Genomic DNA, 14,800 nt, shown 5'->3' on the forward strand with positions numbered 1-14,800 from the left:
TGATACTTATAAGTATCTCGATCCAAAAAACATAAAAATCCGTACCCCGCATTTGTACTTATTGCCTAAAATTCACAAACCGCCGCCTGAAAACTCAACGTTTGCAGGGAGACCAATATTTAGTGGCTGCTCCAGTCCCACTAACAGAATTTCAGAATTCCTGGATTACTTCATAAAACCACTGGTCCAGCAACAACCGTCAAATATTTATTTTATTATTAATTCTTTATTTCGGACAATGAGCATGTCCATATATATAAATGGTTACAGGATTGGGAAAAAAGAATGATACAAAAAAGGTTACATCAAGAAATATTCATTTATGGGTTAGACCATGAAGACATATTTCTGAACAAAGATTAGAAGACTGAATTTTTCCATCTTTCCCTCAAGTCAGAAGTGAAGTACACAACATCATACACCTTACGTATAATTAAGTTCTCACTCATAGAGACCCTTTTCATCAAACTATTGATTTGCTTTCTAAGCAAAGCATCAAAAGTGTCAATATAAAAGACACAACAAACTTCATACAAGAAATAGAAAACACAAATTTCCCCCAACATGCATTTCTTGTGACACTCGACGTGGTGTCGATGTACACAAACAAAATTCATGACGAAGCGATTCGGCTAGTCAGTGAAACATTAAACTCACAAACCTCGCTTCAAAAAAATTACGGCATCAAAAAACCACCCACGGAAGACTTAATAGAAATGCTTTCACTAATTCTAAAACACAACAGTTTTGAATTTAACAAGCAATATTTCCGCCAAACCCGCGGCTGCAGCATGGGATCGAATGCCTCGCCAGAGATAGCAGACATTGCTTTTCATGAACTTGAAAAGAAAATAATCGTAAACAACCACAACAACATTCACTTCTGGAAAAGATTCAGAGATGATGTCTTTGCAATCTTTCTGGGAACACAAACCGAACTCACTAACTTCATTCAAAAAATCCACACAATGCACCCAACGTTTAAGTTTTCATACGAAAACTCAACACAGGAAATTACATTCCTAGATGTAGTAGTTTTCAAAGATGCAAGATACCACAAAGAAAATATCCTCGACATCAAAACACATACTAAACCAACAGACACATTCCAATTTCTACATAGAGAATCGTGTCACCCGACAGCAACATTTAATGGCTTTATCAAAGGTGAAATCCTAAGATACGCTCGCACTTGAAACAACAATGACGACTTTACTAAAAAGTCGCTTTCTTTAGAAACAAACTACTCGACAGAGAATACAAAAACAATGAAATCACGAATATAACAGAAAAAATAACCACAGTATTCGTAATACACTAACAAACTGTACAAGTACACGTAAAGAAGCAACAAACAAACTCATCTTCAGTACAACATACAGCCCTTACATAAAACAAAAGATCTTAAGGGAAGTCTTTTGAAACATTTGGCTGAACTGGAGAAGGACTCAACACTAAGGAATCTATTCCCAGAATCACCAATCATTGCTTACAAGAGAAACAAAACCTGAAAAGTCAAAACAAAATTTACAGAAGTAAAGAAACAAAAAACAAACAAACCAGACCACCAAACGGACTCACAACGAGACCCAAACTTGATATTCTTGCCTCGCTATTCGAAGAGCAAGACCACTAAAATACATTAAAATAAATTTTCACAACACAAACTAACGAAAGAATCTACATTGCGACTGATGAGAAACCACACTCGGGTTTCGAAACGCAAGCGTCAAAGGGCCACTCATCAACTTTGTAACACCATAGGTCCGGCTGCGTCTCGCCATAAGCTTTCCCCACACAAACAAAACATTACCGTACACACTAATCCAAACTTCCCTACAAATATCCGAGGCGAAACAAACATTTTCATTAACACAAAAAATCGGATAAAAATGTAGGAACACATTTTTGAAACGAATCAAACACAAACTCAACACAAAAACATTTTGGATAATTAGGTGGGGAGCCTCTTTCACACTTTTTACAATCGCCATAAGCTTTCCCCATACAAACAAAACATTACCGTACACACTAATCCAAACTTCCCTACAAATATCTGAGGTGAAACAAACATTTTCATTAACACAAAAAATCGGATAAGAATATAGGAACACATTTTTGAAACGAATTAAACACGAACTCGACACAAAAACATTTTGGAGAGTTAGGTGGGGAGCCTCTCACACTTTTTACATTTTTTCTTGAACGTGATCGCATTTCTCACATGTTACGGAAAACACGCTTGCACAAGCAGTCGCTATTGTTGTTTAATGACGTCATGAAATCACGCGTGATTTAAAACTTTTCCCAGACAATCTCGCGGGATTTGTTTTCAAGGTCCAAAAAAAAGTTTAGGGTCGGGGGGTTTGAACTAGGGTAGGTCGGGTTACCGGAAACACACAATTTTTTTTTTTAGGCCTTATGTTACTTGTTATCACAGCAGAACCCTCATTGTGGTTTTGACGCACGCAAAACGAATCGGGATCTCACCCCCGCCCTCAACAAAGGATACGTTTCTAGACTAAGTGCATCAGCTTTTATGATCGACGGTCCGTTAGTTTGATAAGAAGCAGAAATCACATTCACCATGTGGACTATCATGCCATGAAGATATCCAACTCACACTGCTGTGCGCAAAAATGAAGGGAAAAGTTTTACTTGTTTACTATCGAGAGATATTTTCGACAGGACGACACCGATACAGTAAAACCTAGAGATGGAAATAGAGAGGGCAAAGTGCGCCTCGCGGCCGGACAGATATTCGGACTTTCAAACAATATTCCTTTGACCTGTCACTTTTGGAGGCTCGTTTTGAAGCTAATGGAGTACGTACAGCTCTCACCTGCTTAGTTTCGTGAAAATCGGCAATTTTATCCCCATAGAGATAACAAATTTGTGATTGCAGCCATTTTGATTTGCACATATTGAGTAAGTTGTTTCTCTATAGATCCAAAACTTGAACGGTGACCCCGATTTTTATTCTTGATTTGAAAAGAGAATGGTTGAAAGGTTGTGTGAGAAAAGTTTGAGCAAAAGTTTGAGTCTTTTATTTTCAAGATATGGAACTATCTAACCGAACTAGAATGGTGCAGCTTCTCAACGCCACCACAGTCCTCAATGTCTGATTCTCACACAAGGCAATGTTGACATTAAATGTTTATATGGTATTAGTACTCTGATTTCCCATGAGAGTTCCATCTACTTAGTAAAGCTGATATACATGTCGCGCTTTTAAAGTCATTTTAGAAAACGTTATCTTCTCATATGTCACTGAAGAGAGCAATTTATCGGTTATGATTCTGATATGAGATTTAATGTCACGAAGGTTACTTGTTTTTCTTTCTAAAAATACAATAATGTACATGTTTTATCGAAATACTGTATTTAGTGTCGACAATTTAAATATGAACTTAAAAAAATCAAGGGCCTTGATGACACATTTTCTTTTCCTTTCTAAAACTGACTGCACATGTTAGGGATCGTAGTTATCCAAAACATGCATGCTGACGCAAAAAAAATTGAACATTCCCAAGTGAAAGTTTAACATTGAAAGTGCGAAAATCTGACGACGAAATTATGATTTTTGACTTCCGCTAACACGATATATTGGTGAAATGGAGAGTTTATTTATCAAACCGTCACTTTTATACATCTTCAATAACAAAACTGTTGCATATATGCTGTGCGAATGCGTGCACGATATTTGAAATCGAGTTCTACCCTCCATCCTTAAAGACGATCATATGCGTTTGTCATTGGCTTTTTTCAACTATTCTTTAACTATCTGCAACTCTTTGGCTTTTTTCAAATATCCATGGCTTCTGACTTTCAACGATCAGAACCTCCTTTGTATCCATCCACCCACATTATACACGGAGTTCAGTAGGGTGACGTCACCTGTAAGAAAACCAGTTTACCATTTTTGAACAGTTTGAGAAAAATCGTTTATCGACTCTCTTAGTACTGTATGCATTTCAAGGAGCTGATGCAGTTTCTGTCGTTTCCATTCGGTTGTTATTAATTACATTTTCATTTGGATTGTCGTTGATGATCGGTCAAAAGGAATTAGTATTAGACTTTATTTGGAGAATGCAGTCTGAGTTACAGGTTAAGGTGTAATTTTCATCTAAGCCCTAGCTCTTGGAAAGTGGGAAAGGGGCATGCGTAAATACATCAAATTACAGGAACTAAGTCAAAATATATCAGAAAAACAATGAAAGCAAAATGTCAATCTAAATCTCAGTGAACTCTCATTAGTAAATATCGTCATAAATATCACGTAATGCAACTTTAAAGAGAACAATGTTGAACTGTTTCAAGTTTCAGGGTTGGGTGGGAATAGCATTCCAAATACTCACAGAACGGATGGAGAATGACCTTTGACTTGCCGCAGTTTTGAACTTTCGAAGCTATGAATTACTATGACGATAGTATTACGGTTATCGGAGTATATGGTAGCGGTAATTCGATGAGAAACATAGGTCAACAGGGGAAGTGCCTGGCTAGACACAGACGTCTGTGAAGACCTCTAAGTGGTCCCTGACTTCAAAGTGGTCCCGGTAGTTGTAATTGAACTGAAATTTTACGCAGTCCAGGGATTTTTCCATTCCTATATTTGCATAAAGTTGTTAAACTTTGTAACATTGCCAATACTAATCTGTTATTTTGGTCCTTTTTGATATATGCGCTCATTTTTATTACTTTTTCAAAATTCCGATGCATTTTACAATGCGAACTGCGCGTCCAATTTTTTCACCTGGTTAGGGTGTCTCATATTAGCATCATGGGAGATTGCGCTGCACACGGCGCGGTCGAGACCAGCGACCGCGACCCACCGATCACTGTACGGATATGCGGATGTCCATATGGCCTAGCAGTTTACTGAGTGAGTACCAGCTCAAACAGTCATTAATTTCAATCTTGTTGCTCGACGTTATATTTCATACTCGCATACAGGCGTTCTGTTTAATACTGGGTAGCTCTGCATGGCAGGGCTGTGTGTTACCTGCGTTATACGGCCTCCCACCACATGTGTTGGGAGGTCGTATAACGCCGCGCCGCTAACACAAAGCCCTGCCATGGCCATGCAGAGCTATTTACTGGGTAGTTTGTTTTATGCTACGTTCCGACCATGGTTCCGAGTTCCGACGTTCTGTTCCGTAGACTTTTACGGAACAGAACATCGGAACGTAGCATAAACTACACTTATACAAACTATCCAGTAAACAGAACGCCTGTGTGCGAGTGCTGATTGTCTTCGTCCAAAATCAAATTACACTGTGAACTTACACAGAAACATCGCACAATGAATGATGGCCCTGCGTACGATGCTGTGTTTCCGGCGTTATATAACGCAGAGCTAGAACTGCTGTACCTCTCTCGGGGGGAGGGGGGAGTACTTGTTCAGAGAAGTAGTAGAGGTGTGCGGCCGCAGGTATAAATACCAGGGCCCATTTTAGACCTAAAATCTCGTTGTTTTAGGACCCCATTTTAGACCTTTATGACCTTTGACCCAGGTCAACAGTCATAGCGTCAACATTTTTAAAACGGAAAAAGCAAGTATTTGCCCAGGCAAAGCCTACCACTGTAAGCTTATACTGCATTTAGAGCTTTGTTGCTGGCCAAGCCATGATTCCGAAAAATCATGAGGAAATACTAACAAATTTTGTGAAAGAAAATGCCTTTCACTCTCACCAAATTTTGGTCCAGCTTCTGCAAATTATCAGTTATCTGCAGTTACAGTCTGAGTGGGTTTTTTTTTTAAATTACAATTCACAACAAATCTCGCTGTTTGTCTGTAAAGCAATACTACTTCATATGGCCATGGTCGACCTGAATAATACTAGGAGCAGTAGAGCCACTTTGTTTGGGTATTTTCTATTGGGCAAAAATCTGCCATATGTAGAGTTCTGACAAATCAGTGACAATGTTTTAAAACAAAGTCCATATTTACTTTAAGCCAGGGGGTCTCTGTAATGGTTCCCCTGCCACAGAAAAGATATCCATGCTTTATTGAGTGCAGCTCAGAACCCTGCTAGCGAGATGGGAACAGACTGTTGAAATTTGTTCTTGTGTGGCACTCACACTTCAACCCAATTTAAACCATGGTTTACAGTGGAATTGACCCCCCCCCCCCCATTTTGGACCAAGTTGCTGAAATACCCACCCCATTGGGTGGCGCATATACATATTGGCAAGTAATAGAAGTGAACCCCCCCCCCCCTGACTGCTCTTTGCCAACTTAGATTTTTTTTTTACCTGTCCGTGGTATTTTGGGGAAAGGGTTTTAAACACAGTTTGTCAGGAATTTATGATGATACTTGAAAGAATAGAAATATACTCCAACACCCGACCCTGGCCCACTAAGCCCAAGGCTGTATCATGCACGCACAGGAAAGCAAATTTAGCACTTGGAGGCAGCCATATTGTCTAGTTTCCATGTGTTGAGTTCGTACTCTACATGCCTTGACATTGTTTTCATTGTAACTTAGGTCATTTCACATCATTGATACAACGTACATTTCAGTGACTTTGAATGACAAAGTTCTTTTACGTCAAGGACTGTGTCATCAGTCTTAACTGATGTCTAGCTGTAATTCAAGCTGACAATCTAAACTGAATACAATATGATTGTGCTCATGGAATTTGTGTGCATACACTTTTGTAATATATTGTGGTTTCAGTCGGATTTGAACTCACAACGTATAGCACCAGTCACCTAGCGCAGAAGCCATAGATAAAACCGCTGAGCCAAATCCCCAATCTCAGCCTCATGTGTGTTCAGCACACAATTTGAGTCTTTACGGTTACACCTAAAGTGTACTCATTTATGTATTTTGTTATGTCTCCATTTCAATACTTACCGTAGTCATAATTTTACATATGTGCTTATAATGAACAGACCTGCTTTGAGTCGGTTTTTAGCTCATATTTGGTGTGTATATAAATACAAAAAAGAGATTATATTTGTGTTTCTTTCTTAATTTGCATACATTTTATCTTCTGATAATGATGACTTGATTGATTTGCTTACTGGTAATAAATTTTTCAATTTTAATCTCTCCAGATAACAGAGTTCTTGGAAATGATGTGGAAAGATCAGAGTTATCACTGCTTGCTGATTTGGACCATGCCTACACGTTTTAACAGGCTGAATAATAAACTGGTGACGTACTCAAAAATTGGCGACTAACAGAAAAGTTAGAAAAAAACAGTATTTCCCCGCACATACACACCATGATCATACCAGAAACAAGCATGATGCCATTTACTTAATGCACAACACACGAATGCCAACTATTTGTTGTAATCTTTATTTTCCTGTCATATGATTATTAGTCCCCATGGACACCGTCCGGGGGGACTTATAGGTTTGGTCATGTCCGTGCGTCCATCCGTCCGTGCGTGTGTCCGTCCGTCCATTCACACAGATATCTCAGAGACGCCTGGAGCGATTTTGTTCAAACTTGGTACAAGGATAGTACCCTACCTCATACAGATGCACGTCAATTTGTTTCACAATGTGATCAAATTTGGCCGTGTTAGAGGACTTTTGAGTTTACACTATAGACTCCCATGTATAAGGCAGCTCTCCATAGACTCCCATGTATAAGGCCAAGAAAAATAAAAATGTAGTTTCTCATCGTATTCATATTGTAAAAAGGATGCAGAGACACAGTTTTTAGTCCCCACAGATAAAGTCCAGGGGGCTTATAGATTGGGACATATCCGTCCGTGAGTCGATCTGTTCACCCATCCGTTCACGCAGATATCTCAGACACTTTGACAAAATGTCATGTGACCTTGGTGACCTTTGACGTCAAATATACATATTTGTCCATAACTCAGTAACCACAAGTGCTAAACCTTTCATATATGGGTATGATATGACACCTTATGACGCCACATATTTTACCTCATTAATTATGTGCATATCTAATTTTGAGCGAGCCAATAGAGCTAGAGGTCTGATTTTTGGTATATAGGGATAACTTAGCAATACAATTTTTTTGACAAAATGTCACGTGACCTCGGTGACCTTTGACCTTGATTATACATATATATGCACAACTCAGTAACCACAAGTTCTTTACGCTTCAATTTTGATAGGATAATAGACCTTAAGATGTCACATCTTGTACCTCATTTATTATGCGCATATGTATTTCTTGGCTGGCCAATACAGCTAGAGGTCTGATCTTTTTTCCCGATTTAGAACCATAACCTAGACATGCCTCTTGTTTCAAATTGGGAACAATGACATAGACCTATGTGCCCATAGATCTAAACATATACACTCCAGTGATACTTCTTAATGACCACATTTCCCTGCCCCATCAAGACTAATACTCCTATTACAAGTGGGGACTATGTCATTGTCAATGACTTGTTTTTTTTAAATTCTCGGAAAATCTAAAATCATGTTAAAAGTTTGAATTTAAATGCTACTTCTTAGGCTATCGACAGTGTTGTACACTTTTTTGGTCTTTAATGTGTCTTACTTGAAGAAAACCCTTGGAAAACTGAGGATAATTTGAGATTGGTTTACAACACATTTGCTGCTGTATGGGGCTTTAAGGTTTGGCTGAAACAAAATAGAATTTTTTACACCAAAACCCCTTGTCTGACAGCACTGATATTTGTTATACAGGTTCATAGGGATGATCAAATTGTGAAATATTCAAATTTTGATAAATCCACAATTTTCTATTTTCAGGACAATTTTTAGCTCACATTTGGTGTATACATGTATGTATATTATACCAAAAAGAGTTTTTATGGTAGGTCAGCGGTGTCTACATTTATGTATGTTAGTATGTGTGCATGCTATCTTCGTGCACATTGAAAACTCAAAACCGCAGCACTACCATTGTAGTATTTGGTGTACTGGTGCACCTGGGGGTGGAGATGTGAATTTGTTCAAATGAAAGTGTCAGTCTTCAAAATATGATGATGAGGTAAAAAAAAGAAATGTGGTAGAAAACAGAGAAAATCCAGCAAATGCTTAAACTCTGTAACGGCAGTCTAGATTTTGTTGAAAGTCTGTATGCGGGATGTTTATGGTGATTTTCGTTAGTATTGTGGTGAAATTTTCATTTTTAGCTACTATATGATAGTCTTTTGAAGCTATTGGGATGGGTATCTGTCCGGCATCCGTTGTCAGTATGTATGTATGTCCGTTTGTGAGGCGTCCAGTCACTCAAATATCTTGATAACCGCAGTACTTACTGATTTGCTATTTGTTGCGTAGATGAAAAATGTGATTTGAGAATATATTTTTTTTAATTTTGAGCTCACATTTGGTATACCAATGTGAGATTATCATATAAGCTGAATCAGTTCATTTGCATCCGATTTGCATGTCTGTATGTCTGTATATTTGTGGGTATGTGCAGATGTATGTCCGTCACACACAAAGGCTCCCATACCGCCAAAGCTACCATCTCAGTATTTGGTGTACAGGTAGATGCAGGGGTTGAGATGTGAATTCATTCAAATGAACACATCAGTGTCAAAAATGTGCAAATGAGGTAAGAAAAAGTGAAATCCAGCAAATGTGCAGGAGGCACGCCAGTGAGAAACAGGCAAACTACACTGATCTTGACTCATTTCCTGTCATTGTTTATTAACTGTTACATATTAACAGACCAGCTGCAACCATAGACAGTAGATGGGGGAAGACAGTTTATACTAAACTAAGAGGGGCTTGTTTCTGCTCTGCATGTTGCTAAAGTTGACCTCCAGTACCAAAAGTTAGACCTTAATTACTTTTGTCATTCTTGTTTTTCTGGTTTAAATATTTCTTGTTGTTTTTCTGGTTGTACTGTGCAGAAATCATTGCCATAACATCAACGTAGAATTTTCCTGCACTGAACAGATAGAAACAACATTTATTGTTGATCTTTGGTACCCAGACTGGTATATACCAATTCTGATCAAATTTGAGCGACACCGTATAATTGCGGTATTTTTTTGAAATGTGCTATCAAAGGTACATCTATCTCCATAAACATATGTGTCACAAAAAGCTATTCTCTACATAGCACAACAGGACTGTATTGGCCTTTAGGTAATGTGCTTTTATTTTTGTGAAATTGATGCCCTTTATCTCATTTTTCCGGTTATTGAAAGTAGTTATTTTACTTTATAGAGAAAAACTGCTCTTGTGCTTTACTCTACTGTTAAAATTTATGTACAGTTAAATAAAGATTTTTTTTGGCTAAATAATGCTCAACGTCAATTTGTATGTATGTATGAGATTGAGTTTATAAGACAGAGTTACTTGTAGGATTATTCTACAATACATACAGATTTATCACACATTTGGTATTGTATTGAAAAAATACATATGACACAAAAAATGTCCGCAAAGGTGTCCACGGAAATTCCACTTGATTACATGCTCCATCTGCTATGTTCAGCTTCTTTTAGGGAAAATTAAAAAGAATTGTTGACTTGAAAAATGTAACATGCCAGCTGTGAAGTATCAGGTATAATAGGCCTATAGTACACTTCCTTCGATTTTTGTCTACTTTTAGTATTGAATAAAGACAATCAGTTTGACTCCAAAAGTGTCCTTTTGACTTCAAAGTGGTCCCCAAAATCTCGGTATAATTTTACCCTCTCTCTGCTGTATTAATCATCGTTTATGTTATTGAAAGAATGTGTTGACTTTGAAAATGTAATATGCGACCTGTGAAGTATCAGGTATTAAGAGGACTATAGTACACTTCCTTCGATTTTTGTCTACTACCAGTATTGCATAAAGAAAATGAGTTTGACTCCAAAAGTGTCTTTTTGACTTCAAAGTGGTCCCCAAAGACTTGGAACGATTTTACGCCTTCTCTTCCTGTATTCAACATCGTTTATGTTATTAAAAGAATGTGTTGACTTAAAAATGTAACCAAAGACCTGTGAACTATCGGGTATTAATAGGACTATAGGACACCTCTTGATTTTCGTCTACTTTTAGTATTGAATAAAGAAAATCAGTTTGACTCCAAAAGTGTCCTTTTGACTTCAAAGTGGTCCCCAAAGTCTCGGGATAATTTTACGCTCCCTCTGCTGTATTCATCATCGTTTATGTTATTGAAAGAATGTGATGACTTGAAAAATGTAACATGCGACCTGTGAAGTATCAGGTATTAATAGGACTTTGGTACACTTCCTTTGAATTTTGTCAACTTTTAGTATTTGATCTTCACAATGACTTTGACTCCAAAAGTGTCCTTTTGACTTCAAAGTGGTCCCGAATACTTGGGATGATTTTACACTTTCTCTACTGTATTGATCATCGTTTATGTTATTGAAAGAATGTGATGACTTGAAAAATGTAACATGCGACCTGTGAAGTATCAGGTATTAATAGGACTATAGTACACTTCCTTCGATTTTTGTCTACTTTTAGTATTGAATAAAGAAAATCAGTTTGACTCCAAAAGTGTCCTTTTGACTTCAAAGTGGTCCCCGAAGACTTAGGATGATTTTACGCTTTCTCTGCTGTATTCATCATCGTTTATGTTATTGAAAGAATGTAATGACTTGAAAATGTAACATACGACCCGTGAATTATCAGTTTTTAATAGGGCTAAAGTGCACTTCCTTTTTTGTCCAACATTTAGTATTGAATAGAGAAAATCAATTTGACTCCAAAAGTGTCCTTTTGACTTCAAAGTGGTCCCCAACGTCTCGGGATAATTTTACGCTCCCTCTGCTGTATTCATCATCGTTTATGTTATTAAAAGAATGTGATGACTTAAAAAATGTAACATGCGACCTGTGAAGTATCAGGTATTAATAGGACTTTGGTACACTTCCTTTGAATTTTGTCAACTTTTAGTATTTGATCTTCACAATGACTTTGACTCCAAAAGTGTCCTTTTGACTTCAAAGTGGTCCCCAAAGTCTCGGGATAATTTTACGCTCTCTCTGCTGTATTCATCATCGTTTATGTTATTAAAAGAATGTGATGACTTGAAAAATCTTACATGTGACCTGTGAAGTATCAGGTATTAATATGACTATATATAGTGCACTTCTTTTTTAGTCCAACATTTCGTATGGAATAAAGAAAATCAATTTGACTCCAAAAGTGTCCTTTTGTCTTCAAAGTGGTCCCCGAAGACTTGGGATGAATTTACGCTTTCTCTGCTGTATTCATCATCGTTTATGTTATTGAAAGAATGTAATGACTTGAAAATGTAACATGCGACCCGTGAATTATCAGTTATTAATAGGACTAAAGTGCACTTCCTTTTTTGTCCAACATTTAGTATTGAATAAAGAAAATCAATTTGACTCCAAAAGTGTCCTTTTGACTTCAAAGTGGTCCCCAAAATCTCGGTATAATTTTACCCTCTCTCTGCTGTATTAATCATCGTTTATGTTATCCAAAGAATGTGTTGACTTGAAAAATGTAATATGCGACCTGTGAAGTATCAGGTATTAAGAGGACTATAGTACACTTCCTTCGATTTTTGTCTACTTTTAGTATTGAATAAAGAAAATCAGTTTGACTCCAAAAGTGTCCTTTTGACTTCAAAGTGGTCCCCAAAGTCTCGGGATAATTTTACGCTCTCTCCGCTGTATTCATAATCGTTTATGTTATCCAAAGAATGTGTTGACTTGAAAAATGTAACATGCGACCTGTGAAGTATCAGGTATTAATAGGACTTTAGTACACTGCCTTTGAATTTTGTCAACTTTTAGTATTTGATCTTCACAATGACTTTGACTCCAAAAGTGTCCTTTTGACTTCAAAGTGGTCCCGAATACTTGGGATGATTTTACACTTTCTCTACTGTATTGATCATCGTTTATGTTATTGAAAGAATGTGATGACTTGAAAAATGTAACATGCGACCTGTGAAGTATCAGGTATTAATAAGACAAGAGTACACTTCCTTTTTTTGTCCAACTTTTAGTATTGAATAAAGACAATCAGTATGACTTCAAAATTGTCCTCTTGACTTCAAAGGTATCTCCTTGAAAATTTGGATAATTTTACGCTCCGTCTGCTGTATTCAACTTTTTAGGTAATGTATTACTTCAATCGCTTGACTTTCTATGGTACATAATGGATATTTAAAAAAATATAAAGACAAATACCCACTCTTAAAAAATTTTGCCCCGAGTCCTATTCATATGTATTTCATATCTGTGCATTCGTAGCACAATGCTGAGGTGTATAGATCGCATTCGTGTCAAGGGATATCGCTTCAGAACCGCTGTTAATCTGTCCATGGACCTTTTACTTAGTTTACTACGACACCAGTCAGTTTTTAATTTACTTAGCAAAATAATGAAACAGCTTAGTCTTTGAATAAATGAACATGTACCTACTTTATCTCTGACTACCTATGACTCATCTCCTACTTCCGTTCATTATGTCGAATGTGGCAACATCTAATTTCAGCCGTTTTTAAGAGCCGTCGACTGTTTCTGCTCGGTTCTGAACTTTTGACAGATCAAAAGGATTCAATACGTTTTACGCGAGAGGGTAAACGTTGTAGAGTTCGTGGACGTTGGCTCACGGGAAAATGGTTGAAAATACATGTTTATATGTATCGAGGTAGCTAGCAGAAGTAGACAATGGGTCATGAACCGACCAGTGTTATAGTACCGGTCGAAGTAAACTACCAAAAATGTCTATGGGCTGGCTTGTGGCGATGGATTTTTGACCCGCAAGTGCGATTGATACGCCACAGCACTGCTGCAAATTGTATTTCATACCGTTTATGTATTTAAGAGCAGCGATTAGGGAGCGTTCAGTTTTTACGGCTGGGGGGGGGGCCGGCAAAATCTTGTCGCCGGTGTTCAAAAAAATATAGACCCCCCCCCTGCATTTTTCGTGAAAAAAAGATGACCCCCCTTTGTCAGACGAAAAAATGATGACCCCCCCCCCCCCCCGCTTAAAAATAACTAAAACCCATACGTCAAATTACCCGCATGGTTTGGATTTGAACTCCGGTACGCCGCGCACTTTATTCGTGTAGCAGAGATGCCAGTGCACAAACTTCTCAGCCACATCCATTGAAATGTCTGTTAATTAGGACGACTGTAAGGCAATTTTTAACTTCATTTCCATAGACAACTCATGTCCATGGACATTGTATAAAGTGAACTTTATTGGAGTGGTTCGCCAAAGGCAGCCCTCCGGTTAAGAGGGTCATGGGCCATTACGTAAAGTCAACTTTATTCTAGTGGGCCACCGGTACCACCGGTAAAGAGGGTTGATCATGGCTATTGCATAAAGTAGACTTTACTGGACTGGGCTGCTGAAGGCGCACGGCCATTAAGATTGCCGTGGGGTATTACATAAAGTCAATTTATTAGAGTGGGCCGCCGCAGGCGGCCCGCCGGTAAAGAGGGTTGATCATGGCCATTGCATGAAGTAAACCTAATTGGAGTGGGCCGCCAAAGGCGTCTGCCTGTTAAGAGGGTCATGGGTAATACATAATGTATATTTATTGTAGTGGGCCGCCGAAGGCGGCCCGCCGGTAAAGAGGGTCGATCATGGCAATGGCATAAAGTGAACTTTATTGTTGATATTATGTTTTTGAAAATGTGGTGACCCCCCCTTTCCTACCAGTGAAAAAGCGATGACCCCCCCTTTGCGGATTCCAAAATTTTGATGACCCCCCCCCCTGGATTTTGCCGCCCCCCCGGCCGTAAAAACTGAACGGTACCTTAGAATGACTTCCAAATGTCGATATGATTTCAAATGAGTCAATTTATAGATAAGTCATGATTGATATAGACACTAGCCCTCCCTATTGTTAATTCTATGCTCCGCCCTTAT

General features: G+C 38.1%; 1 long non-coding RNA gene across 1 annotated transcript; it reads left to right on the forward strand.

Annotated features, from left to right (window-relative positions):
• Positions 1–4,762: 4,762 nt before the first annotated feature.
• Positions 4,763–10,227, forward strand: LOC139142697 (uncharacterized). Its single transcript, XR_011554451.1, has 2 exons — positions 4,763–4,885; positions 7,067–10,227. It is a non-coding gene; the product is annotated as an uncharacterized lncRNA (long non-coding RNA).
• Positions 10,228–14,800: the final 4,573 nt, after the last annotated feature.

This window comes from Ptychodera flava, chromosome 10, assembly GCF_041260155.1.
Source record: "Ptychodera flava strain L36383 chromosome 10, AS_Pfla_20210202, whole genome shotgun sequence".
Classification (NCBI taxonomy): domain Eukaryota; kingdom Metazoa; phylum Hemichordata; class Enteropneusta; family Ptychoderidae; genus Ptychodera; species Ptychodera flava.